Below are 17,252 nucleotides of genomic sequence, written 5' to 3'. Positions count from 1 at the left end.
TAGTTATTAACGTTGGTTTGATGTTAACAGAAGTTAATAGGGAACAGAGATAATATGAACTCTCGTTTAAATAATTCAACAAGTTTGCTCTAATCGAAGCGTAATTTTTAATCTTTACTGCACAAAATCATTATAAGTCATTCTCGGGTTCGTTTATTATCATAATGAAGTTTTCTAGTGTTTATACCGAAAGAAAGACTGAGAATGAAAGTCCATTTCGAATAGAAATGGCATTCATCGTTATTAAATAAAACCATGGTTTAAACTCTTCAACATGCTAAATCACGGGAACTCTTGACGTTTGCAGCTCAGCTGACTTAGTTTGTAAACATTAAACAGCTGAGAACTACTACGTAACTCAAATGTAATATTGTCAACGCACGTATTAACACTTTCTGAGAAAGAAATTTCTTTCTTAGATCATTCACGTATAAATAAGTAAAGCAATTACTAATTTAGAACTTATCAAAATGATACTATGAAGCTACTGAACTTTTTCACAGTACGAAAACAACTTTTGTTTATAAGGAAGTAATGTTTCCGGCAACAACATGTCAATCGCGGATGCAGTGTTTCGTGTAGCGGTAGTGCAAGTGTAAAATATTGTGTGTGAGAAGTGTTTGTGTGGGTTTTTAAAGTTAATGTTGCATAAATAAGTGTACATATTTTTTATACGCGTTTTGTGGTGTGTTATCATTCTTGAATAACTCCATATAATAAACATCCATCCTTCACGAAATTGTGACTTAACTCGGTAAGCGAATGTTACGATGACTTCAATATTGCTAAATTATTTTGCAGTATATTTAAGTAAAACGATTTGTCATGTTGTGATTTGGATTTATTTGCATAAGTATTAGCAGTTTGGTCATATTTAACTAACAGAGTACAATTTAAATCGTTGACGATACATGTAACGCATCGTAGTATGTCGGTAACGGGTTGTGTAACGGTATTTACGAGTCATACATGCATTATGTGCTTTAAGTTTTGTAAAAGAGAATTTATGAAAATATGAAGGAAAGTAAGGTAAAATTTACTAAAATGCCAATTACTGAAAATGTATTTTCAAACTATTATATTGATAAATGAGTTATAATCACTTTTTTTTTTTTTTTTTTTTTTTAATTTATTTCAGAATATGACAAGTGTTCACATTTGGATCAATATATATTTGGTCTAGGAATTAATTCGTGCGGGTGGACAAGAGATGGCGCAACGAACGGAGCGTCCCACAGTTCCGTGTATCCACACATGTGTTGCAAACCCCTGTCATCGCGTATCGTTCGTAGTATAGGGCAGTGGATTAAAGCGTCAACAACACCAGTTTGTAGTTAAGTGAACATGGCGCAATTTGTGCCTGATAAAGTGTTTTTGCGGGGTGTCCTGCTGCTTTACTTTAACATGCAGAAAAGTGCGACTGAAAGTCATCGTATTTTGGTGGAAGTGTATGGTGACCATGCTCTAGCTGAGCGAACGTGTCAGAAGTGGTTTGCACGGTTTAGAAGTGGTGATTTCGGCTTGGCAGACCAAGAGCGAGCTGGACAGCCAAAAAAATTTCAAGACGAAGAATTGGCAGCATTGCTCGAGCAGGATTCGTGTCAAACGCAGGAACAACTTGCAGCAGCATTAGGCGTTGATCAAACAACAGTCTCCAAACGCTTGAAAGCCATGGGAATGATTCAAAAGATGTCAAATTGGGTTCCACATGAATTGAAAGACAGAGACGTTGAAAGACGAAAAACCATTTGCGAATTGCTGCTTCAACGACAGAGCAGAAAGGGGTTTCTGCATCGAATTATTACGGGTGATGAGAAGTGGATCCATTACGAGAACCCTAAACGAAAAAAGGCCTGGGTGAAACCAGGTGAACCAGGTCCATCACAACCAAAACGAGATATTCACTGTGCAAAGGTTATGCTGTGCATATGGTGGGATATGAAAGGTGTGGTGTACTATGAGCTGCTGCAACCGGGTGAAACTATGAATGGAGAACGTTATCGACGACAATTAATGCGTTTGAAGCAAGGTCTGGCCAGAACACGACCAGAATGGGAGAACAGACATGATAAACTTATTGTTCAACATGATAACGCTCGCCCACATGTCGCAAAACCGGTCAAAACCTATTTAGAAAATGTCGGATGGGAAGTTTTACCCCACCCGCCGTATTCACCAGACGTTGCTCCTTCGGACTACTACTTGTTCGATTGCATGAACAACGATTTGATTGGACAGCGGTTTACTTCTTCAGAAGATATCGAAACATGGGTCTCTGACTGGATCGCTTCCAAGGATGAGGACTTCTTTCGCCACGGAATCCGTACATTGCCTGACAGATGGGCGAAAGTGGTGGCTAGCGATGGACAATATTTTTCTTAAGGTATTTATGTATTTTGTGTTTGTACTACAGCTTCAATGTGTGCGTACCAACCGCACGAATTAATTCCTAGACCAAATATACATATTTCCTTGAAGATTCTTCGTTGTCATGTTATGTCGGTAGAATTATAACGGATTCATTCAACATAATTTATTATAATTAGCAAAAATAATCTAAGACATTCGATTAAAGTAACTGTTTCCCGTTAGGCTTATGCTTTAGGCGAATAAACTGTATTATAGTGTTGCCAATATTTTAAAAGAAAATAAGCATTCAATGTAAATTACTGTTTCCCAAAGGAACCACATTGAGTTTTTATGTTTTGCGTTCTTATGCAGCATCGGATTTCTGAAAGACGGTACATACGTACTATAATTGTTGGAGTCTGAACCACGGTCAGGTATAGTTGGTACAGTTACAGGATATGGTACTTAAATATGGTACAGTTGACGGATGCACAGGCCAATATACAAGGCATTACTGCTGTATAGCCGGATCACACGAAAATCGAAAAAAAAGTAAATAATATTTAGTTTCTCCCCCAAAATACGAGGTTGTGACCCTTTCTCACTTCGTAGAGATTATTGTTCAAAATACTGTATGGACGTATGGCATAAAAACTAGTGCATAAAACTCGAACCAACTTGTGCTAGCTGGCCACTAAAAAGCACGAATTCTATCTAACAGAGTCAGGACTGGAGCGCAGCATGGAGGCCCGAGCGGTAGGGATGGGATTGCGTGCGTAGAGAGCAGGCACGTCAGCGGCGGTGGGTATGCGTATAAACGAGGATAGTGGAAAAACACACCATATGTGTTAAAATGCATGGCTTATGTGTTGCACAGCTGTGGGGGAGATTCTAAATGCCATCTAAAAAAAGGTACCAAAATGTACTAAATTAGGTTTATTTAGACGTTCGTCTTCTTTTCTGTAGTTTCAATTCGTTTCTACACTTACGACAAACTGTTCGCCTGTTTAGTAGACCGTGCCTTTCACACAATTTCAACAATTGACATTCTTTGTTTTAGTACAACTCGGTAAAACAAGCACAATGCTTGGCAATATAGTTATTTACGCACCATTTTCATACTGCCTTTCCCATAAATCAAAACAAGAGTACCTCTTCGCCAAATAGTCCCTTCTGCCTCCCTATATAGTGCCGCTTACAACATCAAAAACAACTAACATCAATAAGTATTTTCTTAACTTCAGCAATTCCTCTCACCTTACTTTCACTCACTCTTCCTCACAAACCAAAATATATTCTCCAATTCATCTGGTAAATTTCCTAAAATTGGTCCTGCGATACAGTAGTTAACCCATATACAAGATCATTTCTTGAGTATATGACTTTCCTATCACACTAATTCTTATTCAAAAGGGCTGAATTACAGGATCAGGCATCGGCCGGGTCCTTAATGCATTTATTCTTTTGGATGAATTAGTTACACCCTATAATCTTACTAATACCTTTTAAGAAAATTAAATATGGTTTTCTACACTAATATTTATATTTAGAAATTAAAATTTGCTACATATGTGGTGTGCTAAGATGTTTGAAAGAGCTGCGATATTTTGTGACGACGTTATACTCCGAGATTACTTTATGAACATTTTTTTTTTTTTTTTTTTTGTGCGGAGGTTGCACGGTGGCTCAGTGGTAGAGCGCTTATCTCAAGTGCGTGAGGTCCGTGGTTCGATCTCCGCCGAAGTAAGTTTGTGGTGGACAACATCGTGTCCGTGAGTTTTCTCAGGATACTCTCGTTTCTTTCACCATTAACTTGTCTTAATCATCGTTTCACTTAGCCTAAAGAGCATAAGCGTGGAACGTTAAACTGAAAGATTTTATTTCATTTAGTTTCTTTACCGGACTCGTTTTTTCTTGTAGCTATGATAGAAAAGATAACTTCGGCACTAAAAAGCAAATAAAATAAATTAATATGATTGTAAACGTGTACTCTTCTGAAATAAGATATAAATTGTGGAAATACTTAATGTAACATACTCAGTTTTAAACACTGGACGTTTAAAGTAAGCAGTTCAATTTGCCTTCTAAATTTTCCATATTTGCAAACCGTTGTTTCAGTATGTAATCAGTTTTGATAACCTGCTCGTCAAAGTTGACAGGAACCAAGACAACAAAGTTTCCCAGCTGTTTACAAACGCCACGACAGTCTCATAAAGTAACAAATTTTGAATCTTTAAAATAGCCATCAGCTTAAACAACCGATGTGAAATGCAAGACAATTTTATAATAAACCACGATGAAGACTTTAGATACTGAAATTACAAATTATTTTTCTTTGCAACTAGACATAAGGATATTCAGTAAACTTTTAGTTTTTAGGGAGTTTGGTTTACTGAAACTCCTTTATTTTGTAATTATTTTGGTAGAGTCAATAATGGACCGAGATTTATCCCCTTCACCAATTTATTATAAAATTTGTTAAATACAAAACGTCTTTGATTACAAACAGTAAAATAGTGTTTTCTCTTGTTAATGCCCAAGTAAGAGAAGAATAGGTGTTTTGGACGGTGCCCCTTCTCTCAAGGCAGTCTCCAAGGTACCTGCCGCTTCCGGTGAGTCTGGAAGGATAGCCCCCTCGGCTCAAGGCAGTTTTGCGGGGCTTGGTTGTAGAAAGGACCCCTAGTCCAGTGCGACCTCGGGAAGGATAGGTGTACCCCTAGTCCAGTGCGACCTCAGGGCGGTGTAGGTGATTTGATCAGTTGGACGATTGATGCTGGGTCCCTCGGTGGTCCTCCTTTTATTTGTCCTCTTTGGGTCCTTCCGTGGGGTCCGTCTTCTTTCGGTGTTCCTCGGTGTCTTTCGTGTCAGCTTGTTGTCTGCTAGGTTGTTTATAATCATTAGCACGTGTTGAGCTGTCACGTGCGTCTGTTGTGATGTGGGGATCCTTGCACCCCCCACACTGGAAAAAAATAATCTGGAAGATTATTTTGAGAAAATACACAATTGTAATTAGTGAAAGGTAACCGCACCGCTACACTGACACACTTGAGATACTGTTTAGACACAAGAAAACACTATAAACACTATGATACACCAATATCACTATGAAAAACTTGTTGTGAAATATACACATAATGGTAATGACACTGTAGTTCCGTCCCAACTAAGCAGGATCAAAAACCGTTTATCATTTCCAAGGATGTTATAAAATAGAGGATCTGCCCATACGTATCTTCATCATATGAACTCAATGAAGCCGAAAAACAATCGAGCATCGTCTGAGCCGGCACGTCTGATTGGCTACTCTCGTTTCCGCCATGATTGTTGGCTCGAAATATTGCGATCTTAGTGGCGCGGAATGGGCAGAGTAGGTGTGGCGAAGCTGTGACGTATGGCTTCACGATTTTGTTGTATGGGCAGATCCTCTATTTTATAACATCCTTTATCATTTCCCTCAAAATGGGCAGCAGTGATATCACTGTAATTAATGAATATATCAGTAATTATAAAAAAAATCTCAAGAACTGTTTCGTGAATCACTATCAGTTTTGGCTATCATGTAAAGGGTCAGAACTGAGGAATTGAGTTCCTGGGTGTGGGTGATGTTCAAACCGAAAATGATAGAAACCAATCATTGCCGTTTTTAACGTTGACTACTATAGAGCAAAAAGGGTAATAAAGAGCGAAAAAGGATTTTCTGCAATCAATTAGGGCTTAAGTATCCTAAGAATATATTCTATCTCTCCACTTTAATCTCTCTGCCAAAGCCGAAAGTGATAGAAATGTACTACTATTTCTGAGAAAATACCATGGCATATACACAAAATTCCTTCTCGAGATGCACACGTGACAGTGCTACTTGTTAATGTTGATATGATGTTTGGGACATGAAATCGTATTAAAACAATTGATGCGTTGCTATTTTCAGCCACAATCGTTTTATTGGATGACGCTTTGATAGCTAGAGCAACAGATAATATTGTGGTCTCCAGGTCACTTTTCTCTAATTCGGGCCATGGTGCCTTATTGAGAGAACATTCACCTCTGGTGCATGGGGTCCATGCTTCGAACCCAGCTCACGCCAAGCGAGCTTTGTGGTGGACAAACACCGTCTCCGTGGGTTTTCCCGGGATCTCCCATTTTCTCCCACTTTCTTCATTCCACCATTTCATTCATTACTCATCATCACCGTCTCCTTTAGCCTAGCCGGCATAACCATTTGACATAAAACTCAAAGATTTCATTTCATTTGCATTTTTTTCTGTAAACCATTTTGTGAATAATACTGTTTTTTCCCCTATACTTTATATTTTAGTAGTTTAGTATATAAATATGTTGACTGATTAAAAAAAAAAAAAAGCTACAGTAGCAAGAAGATAAAACAACGGAAATATATATTAATATTTATTAGTAGTTGACAGTATTATTATTAAGATCGTTATTATTTGTTCCAATGATAATAGTAATAATAACTAGAATTAAGTTATACAGTATCTTGATATTTTCTGTAGTGATTTTCAAAAATAGTAGTGGAGATTTTTCTTTCGTAAGTATAGGACCTAGATGAGAAGAGAGGGTTTTAAGAACCGGTTCCGGAAATCTGAGAAATTTTAACAACGAGTTCAGGCAAATTGTATAAATGATACCACTAAATATAAATAACTTTATATATTGTTGCTTGTTTGTCTATTTGTCTAGTGCACTTGGTTTGTAAATATCTCTCTTGCTCATGAAATCATAGTAATACTCATTTATTCTTCAAACAACTTCCGAAGTAAAATTTGAAAAAGAATAATAGTCCTGATTCTTGTAATATTGGTCAAGAATTTTATTCAGGAAACAATAAATTACAACGGCACATCTTCTTTGATATCCCGACGGAGGGATCCGCATTATTTTAAAATACTAACAGGGACTAATTTTCTTAACTTTAAAAAAAAGCATAACAAGCAGGGCATTGTCAGAATTCTTTTCAGGAATGGTGGGTGAAAGTCAGATCATTTCAATATCCACTTATCTTTGTAGTTAGGCTATTAAGGAGGTCGAATCAGGTCATTTCAGATTTAATTATCTTTATATATTTGTAATATGTGTAAGACCGAGAACAATCAGACTTGTTTCTTATGAATGTTTATAATATTAAATAACCACAATATCTTAAATTCTCAATGCTGTTGTAGAAATAGAAATAAGTATTTTATTTGGAGAGCATAAATATAATTTTTATACAACTATATACCTCTTCCTGTAGCTTTCTTCCTGCACTGTTATGAATGCCAGTAAAAGTGGCTAGGTTTCACTGCGAATTTATTGATGACTTTATCCACAAAATCTTTATTGTCTTTTACTCGTTCACGGTAAACGCTCAGGAGACGTAGGACATATAGTCGTTCATCACCCACAGTTGATCGGGGCCCACATTTTACACAACAGAGAGTACTCAATGAGCGTTCTTTGGTGCACGTCTTAGCAGGAAATGTACTTCCATCAAGATTTGAAGAACGCACTGTTGGGTAGAACTCGGAAGAATGTATTTTATACCTTTGTAATTATTTTTTCTTCAGTTTCAAACCTGAACAATCAACTGAAAAAAAAAAAAAAAGGTGCGGAATGAAGGTAAATAAGAAGAAAACTAAAGTGATAAAGTGCACAAGACAAGGAAGCTAATGAAGAACGACAGATCATGAAGATAATAGGAAAAAGAAGAAACAGCATGCTTGGCCGTCTTATTCGGCACTCCGATTGGATCACCGTGCTGATAGAGGGAAAGGCAGGAGGAAAACCAGGAAGAGGAAGACCAAGAATGTAATATCTGCATGCAGTTACGAAGAAGAGATTCTCAAAGTATAAACAGCTGTTCCAAGGGAGAGAAAAGCTTTAAAATTTCCATGCTGTCCACCAATCTATGGCTGAAGAGAGAAAGAATAAGAATTATTTTTAGTTTAACGTCCCACATTTATGGTCCGAGACTAAGGAAGATGGTAGTGATGATGATAAACGAGATGGTAAAATGAAGAAAGTAGGAGGACACGGGAGAACCCTGAGAAAACCCACGCACACGATGTTTGTCCACCTCAAATCTTATGTGGCGCGAGCTGGAATCGAACCAGAGACTCTACCAAGAGAAGTTCTTTATATTTTTTTTAAATATATATATAAAGTTCGTACCATGTTTTACCCTTTGAAATAATATTTCAGTGGAATACACTTCTTTGATTCCTTCCAAATGAATCACTGAAAGCAAACGTTTTCAAGAGTTCAGGATGAAGTATCATGACAGAAGATGCTTACTTATTGCATGGAGAAAAGCAGCTTTGCAATGATGCAGTTTAGAGAAACTAAATAAGGAATGAATACTAAACATCTTAATTTTTTCTCCAAATCTTCTAGATAATTACGAGTAAATCAACGTACTTGTCAGGACACTTTTCGCTGAACACTTGGTTCGATGTTTAGTTCACTCGAAATATTTAAAGTACCTTTTCATTGTATTGTTGAATGTCTCATCCGAAGCGCTTTCTGTGATCTTGGAATATGATTATCAACTCATCACGAGACCACAGAAAAATATAAATTTGAACATCTTGAAGTATGTTAGCAACTGGCTCCAATTTGAAAGAATATTTCGCTATAATTTGTAATGACACAATAAACTCAAATGTTAAAGCGTAAGCTAGAAGGTATGTACGCCGGTATCTTACATTGTTGCAGTAGCTGATAAAAATCAGAAAGCTTGAACAATAGGAACATAGTTCTGAGCAAATAATCAAACTGACTTATGCTTTGGATCTACCTAGTTTCACAAAATAAGAATATGTTTCATATATTTAGCAACAACTTTCTTCAAAGTGGACTTTCTGACTGAAAAAATGATTACTTCTTTACGGTACCGACAGATTTCCGTAACTGCAATTTGAAAGCAGATGTGTTAGTTATTAATCTCGAATAAAATTTCACACTCCATTTTCCTTCCCACCTATAATCATACAGTTGTCCTATCCTCACCAATTAGTGTGGTTATAGCAACACCAGCTTCAGTTAGAAATCAAATAATCGTGGTTGCTATACTTACAGCATCTACGTTTTTAAGTGATATAAATCCAAGAAATTCTTTTTGAATAGGAGCATTACTATCTCTATTATCAAGAAAGCAGACTCGAATCGAGAGTTGCTCTTTTCCTCCTATAGCTGGGAATTCGTTATCTAACACTGAAAAGGCGGTGCTATCATTCAGTGCTATCTGTGTTATGCTGAAATAAAAGTATTAACTTTCTTTACGGTCTAAAAATTCATACTCCCTCTCTTCATCACACATAAGCAAGACACAAACAGCGTTGAATACTTTAAATACAATAAAATTAATAAAAGTTTAGATGCAAATAATTAATTACTTCATTCTGATAAGTTGTTCTAAATGTTTCTAATATTAATGTAATTAAAAATTAAATTCCTACTAAAATCCATCGGGGAAGGATTTGGCTTCATCTGCCGACGCCCATAGTAACAAATAAGTATTTTTTGAATGAACTTTTCAGACGCTTGATAAAATTTAATGCTTTTCATACAACTGGAATATCAGTCTTGCCTAAAGAGGTAATGTGGAATGCTAATATTTTTGACGATTTAGTAAATTAGACCTATGTATATATCTATTGAAGAGTAAACAGGAATTTCCTCCAAGCCATGACCTCCCGCAATGGGGGACAAGAAGGGGCATTTGCTTCCCTCTGGATTCCCGAAAGGTGTTCCGCTCTAGAAATTAAGTGCAGAGACGTACTAATTTGCTTACTCACATACTATAGTACTTAATATACGTATATTAAATAGTAAAGTACTATAATTTATTTATCTACTCTAATTAATGTGAAAAAATAATGGAACTTCAACGGCGCGGCAGATATAATCTGATGTCCCAGAAAGCAAAAGAATTAGGAGGGAAAGCTAACAAAAGTATACGAACGTTCGGCATCGAAGATCAAGAAGGTAATGTAACCACTGACCATCAAAGAATCCTTAGAATTTGGGAGGAATACATAAAATATCTATATGATTAGAAGAACCACCCCAAAGATATTGCGATCGAAGAAGAGGAAGAGGTGGATGATGATGATTAAAAATTACTCAGTATATTGAAAAGTGAAGTAGTACAAACAATCAAAGACATGCGAAGGAGAAAGGCCACTGGAAAAGACGACAGATTTGCTCAAGAGATTAGGAGACAACGCGATGAAAGTACTGACTTCACTTATTAACAAGATCTACCTGAGTGGAGAATGGCCAAAGGATTTTCTTGATGTTACAATGATTGCATTGTCCAAGAAAAACCAAGCAAAGAAGTGCAGCGATCACAGAACCATTAGCCTGATTTCCCATACTGGAAAGATCATTGCACGCATACTGAATAGACGGCTGGAAAGTAAGATAGATGAGAGGTTAGAAGAAGATCAATTTGGATTCCGGAAAGGAAAAGGCACCAGAGATGCTATTGAATTGATGAGAATTATATCAGAAAGAATTCTTGATGTAAAGGAAGAGTTGTGTTTGTGCTTCATCGACTGGCGAAAAGCTTTCGACCGAGTCAATTGAACGAAACTTCTGAAAATACTTAAAGAAATCGAAGTCAACTGGAGAGATCGACGACTCATTCAAAACCTGTACACAGGACAACGAGTGAAGCTGCGCTTGAATGAACGAGAAACCAATAGTGTGGAAATTGGAAGAGGAGTCAGACAAGGATGTAGTTTGTCGCCCCAATTATTCAACATTTACAGTGAATGTTTAATGAAGGAAGCTAATGGGAATTGGAGATTTCAGGATTGGAGGGCAGATCAATAACGAGATCAGGTATGTAGATGATACGGTTATAATAGCTAAAACCGAAGGAGGACTACAGGACATGATTGACAAAATAGTTGACACTGAAAAAACTGTATGGAATGGAAATTAACAGCGAAAAGTCGAAAGTAATGAGAATATCCCGTGGAAACACGCCCTTACGGATCAGAGTAGAACAAAGAGAACTTGACGAGGTCGATAATTTCAAGTATCTGGGAAGTATTTTGATGAGAGACGCTTACTGCACCAAAGAGATCAGGTCAAGAATTGCCATAGCTAAAGAAGCATTCAACAAGAAATGATCACTCTTAACTAGCAGGCTCAATATTGGACTTAAGAAGAAGTTGGTCAGGTGCTATATATGGAGTATTGGACTGTATGGTTCAGAGACTTGGACATTACGGTAGTTAGAGAGGAAATATTTGGAGAGCTTCGAAATGTGGTGTTGGAGGAAGATGGAGAAGATAAAATGGACAGAGAGAGCAACAAAGGAATATGTTTTAAAACGGACAGAAGAAAAGGGGACACTTCTAACCACCATCCTTCGTAGAAAGGCCAATTGGATTGAACACATCTTGCGAAAAAATTGTCTTCTTCACACCGCCATAGAAGGAAAGATGGAAGGGAAGCGAGGAATAGGAAGAAGGAGAGCCAAAATCTAAAATTGAAAAAAAAAAAAAAAAAAAATCATTAGTCCCAGGATGTGCCGAAAGGCACAATACTTAATAATAATAATAATAATTAATAAGGATATGTGCGTAAATAACTGCTTTTTTACGTAATGTGTTATGTGTAAGCGTTCATCATAGTGTGTATTCACAGCTGCTTTTAGGTGTTGATCATTTGCCCCCTTCCTGGAAACGGCCTTTTGGCCCTCCCCCCTCCCCTTGGGAAATATCCTGCTGGCGTCACTGCTCCAAGCGATTCTAAGTTCGCGTTTTAATTAAAAATTTTGTTGCCATCGTACAAGTGTAATAGACACTTTAAAAACTAGTACTTTGCTATCATTTAACACTTTTTCTTATAACTTGCATGTGAAAGAGCATAAATACCTATTTGTGGTGCTTATGATGCAATAAAATGCATATTAATAACACAGTAAAGATTTTTGTACTGACTTAAACATCCTAATGTTAAAACGGCGTACTGACGTTTCAATGACTTCTTTTCATTTTCATTAAATAAATAAATAAAAAGCTGCTTGTAGAACTCGTAGATCCACAAATTGTACCGAAAAATGTCAATGTTCCCTTGAGTCAGTGTTATTAAAATTTCTTAATAGAAATCACTATTTCCACGTCTTCCTATTGGAATTTTCAGAGTGAATGGTAAGACGTGGATTTATTTTTTTTTTTTCAAGGAACTTTAATAGCTGCTAGTTGATCTCTTGTGTATACTCATGTCCAAAATGATTGTCGCATATCTATATCTGTCTTCTTGTAAGAATATAATTTGATAATGATTTTGCAGGGTACTTTTAATACTGATACTATGTGTATAATCTGGAAATATATATTTGTGGTAAATTTCATAGGAAAAGAATTATAAATACGAAAATTAGAATGAGTAAAGTGAAATTTTGCTAAATGGACATGAAAATTTTATTTTCGTGATGTTGTTCTTATTTACTACTCGTTTGGCATGAAATTTACCACATGCATGTCTTTGCCGATTATACACGTACTAACATTGTAAGAAATACCGGGTGAGTTCTTTATCAAATTATATTCCTACAACATATTTATAGACATGCAACAATAATTTTGGACATGAGTGTACATATTCATTAAAAAATTACCTCACCTTGCACCAGCAGCTATTGCGTTTTGTCTAGAAATCCATATCTTCTGTATTTCGGTCTGTTCTATGGCCATGGTCATGAACTATCACTTCAGAAGCTACAAGGCACTAGTTAAACATTATTTTTGTAGCTGTCTCTGTGAAAACTACTATGTGTATAATAACACTCTAAGGTTGGAAATGTGTCCATGTAATTTTAGAAATTGAAGTAATCACAATCGGATGGTTTGTTCTATTACGTAACAAAATCACTCCATACTGCAGTTCCTTGCTACAGGGAAACTTCGCCGCTTGTATAGCGAGATGTTGTATGTAAAAAAAGACAAACAAATAAAATGAACTCACACGACCATTGTTATGTAAAATTCTAAGTTTAAAGTGTTAATCATACATAGTTATTTTTGTTTTATTTTATTTTGTTACAGGACAAAGCAACAAAATAAATGTTTAACTAATGTCTCCTAGTTTCTGAAGTGACAGTTGATGATCATGGTCCTAGAACGGACCGAAATATAGAAAAATATTGATTCCCAGAGAAAACGCATTAGCTGCGGGTGCAACATGAGATTAAAAAAAAAAAAAAAAAAAAAAAAAAAAAAAAAAAAAAAAAAAACCGACTCAAGAGAACATTAACATTTTTCTGTGCAATTGGGGATACTAATAAAGACATGTTCTACAAGCAGCATAATGTCTTTTTAAGTAGCGTTTGGATGCTTCAGTGGGTACAAACATTTTAACTTTCATTACTGTTGTATAGTTCCAGACCTTAGTATCAGTACAGAAAGTTCTTACAAAATGTAAGTAGTGATAGACGCTATTATCGATGTAGTTGTAGCATTTGGGTTGTATTGTTTTCAGCTTAGTTCCCAGTTTTAGCACTAAACTATATGAGACGTAAACCGAACAACTTGAGCTCTTACCGAAAATCGAACCCGACTCTCCTGGTATCTAGAATTTGTTTCTACCAATTGCCTTTAAAATCTAACGCACTCAAAACTCGTTTACATTTTATTGAAAGAATGAAAGACACAACTAAATCGGGAATGTAGTTCATTTGAAACTGTAGTGGTTAACACCTGGCACGGTAAGCCGGAGACCCGTGTTCGATTCTCGGTCAAGTTGTGCGTCTTTTACCTCTTGGAATTCCATTAAACTTGTATGTATAGAGGATACGGATAGGATATAATGGATTGCTCCTTCAGACATCATTGTAAAAATAAAATACATTTTTGATTGTACAGAGTGGTGCACGAAGAGTGGTTCTAGTAGGGAAATATGATACCGCCTATTGTGGCTCTCCATGTCTTCCGGAAATGGACACGATATTAAAAATGAATCTCAAGTAATTTTCAAAACCTCCCTTTCTCACTTCCTAAAATGAATATAAAAAAATATTCCAGCTAGCCAGAATAGTTAGCATCGCAACCATTGTTACATCCCTCCCACCGAAAGCTGGAATTGCGATAGGCAGATGCGGGCAATAGATGAAAGCTTTGGGTTAGCACTACTATGTATTAAACTACCTAAATTACGCAATACAATATCAACAGGTTGCAACTAGCGAAACCCAATAATTAAATGTTGTGTATATTGTATTAGAATTTAATAAACTGTCAAATAATATTAAATCTTACATTCACAGTTTACAAAGATGAGTCTAATTATAATTAACCACATTAAAAAATATATATATATAAACATGCAATTAAGGGTTTACTGGTGAGCTCACGTGATCAGTTGTTAATAACTCAACAAGTTACCATTGATCGTCTTTGGTGGCCTTGTATATCGAGAATAATTATTATACTTACGATTTTATTGTTCGTGCAGCAGTATTTCAGGAATTCATTGTTATACAGCACTTTATAGGAGTAAGGAGAACAACAAATCACTGTAGCTGCATCGTCCTCTTCTTGACGACGAAACCTTCTGTCTCCTGGCACATAATCGTGGATTTCGTAGTAGTGTGTGTAATTCAACCACTGTTCATGAATACAAGTGCGATGACTCCTTAGAACATATTTTGACGGTAACACTGTTATGCGTTTTTTTCTTTTCGTAACTACATAACAATTCAATTTAAAACACTGCCACTCATCCACAGTAAGTTAACATCATAGTAAACTAACTTTAACACGGCTGTGTGCTATTATACGTTTTAATTGAGAGGCGAACTAGCTTATAGCTGATGCAGTCCATTCCACGGATTCATATACTTAGAGGCAAAGGTAAAAACTAGTTCACCAACTGACTGCGTATCCATTGGTCTGACACGGACTGACTTTGGTGGATTCAGCCATCATAAAACTGCTTAGGGTATTTGTATTTGTATTTGTATTTGTATTTATTTTCATCCTTTTTCATACAAATTGTTCACAACGTGAACGTATGAGTTGGACACGTCATAAGAACACTGAATGTGTACATATGTATACATTTAGATCTACATGCAATATTAAAATAGTGTGAATGTATGTACAAAAAAAGGTACAATTTTTCATTATTCTAATTTACATACATCGATATAAAACAACAAAACAGTTAATAAAACCTTACATTATAGATATACAAAATATATATACTTTAAACCTTATTTACTACAGGCGAGATATTCTTCTACAGAATAGAAACAGTACTCGAGTAGGTAGGACTTGACTGCTTTATTGAAACCAGATGTTTTGTTTTTTAAAGTGGAAGGAAGCTTGTTATTTGCTTGTGATAGGTGGAAAATATTCGCTTGGCAATAAGGGTATTCCAAATTTGGTGCATGGAGGTCAGCCCCTGAAAAGACCTACAGCACCCTGAGAACGAACTTTTTTCCCCACAGGCAACGGACAATGCACTATTGTTCGAGTTGCGTATTCTTAAGAAGTTATCATACTAGCCCGCTTCGAAATGTCGCATGGAAGTACTTTGCAATGCAATAGCGTTTACTTTTGGTCACTCAAGAAATGTAATGTTCCAATAACATATGAATAAAATTTGGATTTTTTTTTTTTTTTTTTTGTCAAATTAGAGTCCTCAAAATAACGGTCTCAAATGAATCTAATTAGGCTTAAGTACAGTGACATAAGTTTCAGAGGCAAACGAAATGCTTTCTCATCAATTCGTAACATTTAAAGAATGGGAAATTTTACAGTATTAATTCGAAATTTAAAATGCATTTCTCGATTCTGATAAATACTAAATGATTTTTGATCACAATAGAAGCGATAGCGATAGAAGTGTTGATATAACTTAGAAGTCTTATATTAAATACCAACAAGTCATATTCATTGTTTTTCATTAAATTAGGAACGTTTCATTTACTTCTACACTCTGGTTAAACAGCAAAAATGTAAAATATTTAAGAAACGACCCATTCATAGATTACCGGTAACTATTGACTGTAATCTCAACTGGGAAAAACATGTAAGTAATCTTAAGAAAAAAAAAAATGGTTACTTACCATATATCCTTTCGTGTGAAAACTAAATATTCTCCAGACATATTGGAACAACAAGCTGGTTCAAGCTGTCAAGGATAAAAACGGATGAGAGAAAAATGATATGGGAACAGGAACAGGAACTATCAAATGAACATTAAAAATAAAATACTAAAAAGAACTAGCAGAGCACAGTGGAAGAAAGAATGAGTTGAGTTTGAAAAAAGCGTGGTATCTATGCTACGTCATTGTTACTAGAACCAAAATACACATAAAGGTAGATAGCCAGATTTTATCAATGTTGCCAGAATCCAGATTTAAAGTTGATTTATATTTATGAATTTATGAATAAAGGATGATTCTTTAATCTCTCGTTTTTTTTTTTTTTTTTTTTAACCTGTTTTATATTATGTATGTGTTGCTTTAGGTACTGTTGGTAGGCTGACAGAAAAAATCAATATGTTATTATGCCAAAACAGAGATATACATCCGGCATTTTAAAAATCTGGGAAGTGCTTGCTTGCTTGCTTCTTTTTTTTATATATTTTTTTTTATTTTTTATTTTATTTTTATTTTTCATCCGCGCAAACCATTGCCACAGGTCATAAAAACGGTACAATCGATAATTGATTCGTCCCCACTGTTGACTGACTCTGAAAAAGATACGATAAAAATTCACGTACCTTGCCTCCCCATTGTTTGTGGCCTTCCACTACTGCACAAGATCTTCATTCCTCTTCGTCCAGCCATATCAGATTTCAGCCATCGAGCTTACTATCCAAATGCGTATAAAAATAGATATTATCGTTATGCCGATGACGTTTTACTATCCTAGTTGTAATGA

General features: G+C 35.8%; 1 long non-coding RNA gene across 1 annotated transcript in view; it reads left to right on the top strand.

Moving 5' to 3' along the window:
* The first annotated feature begins 364 nt into the window (after positions 1-364).
* Positions 365-17,252, top strand: part of LOC145671947 (uncharacterized) — a 388,703-nt gene continuing 371,815 nt past the window's right edge. Inside the window, exon 1 of the long non-coding RNA XR_014128595.1 lies at positions 365-754. This is a non-coding gene — a long non-coding RNA (uncharacterized LOC145671947). The remainder of the gene's footprint in view (positions 755-17,252) is intronic.

This window comes from Thermobia domestica, chromosome 15 (genome assembly GCF_964235325.1).
Source record: "Thermobia domestica chromosome 15, izTheDome1.hap1.1, whole genome shotgun sequence".
In the NCBI taxonomy this organism is placed as follows: Eukaryota; Metazoa; Arthropoda; class Insecta; order Zygentoma; family Lepismatidae; genus Thermobia; species Thermobia domestica.
The sequence above is the reverse complement of the archived record's forward strand: the minus strand, read 5'-3'. Positions and strand labels throughout refer to the sequence as shown.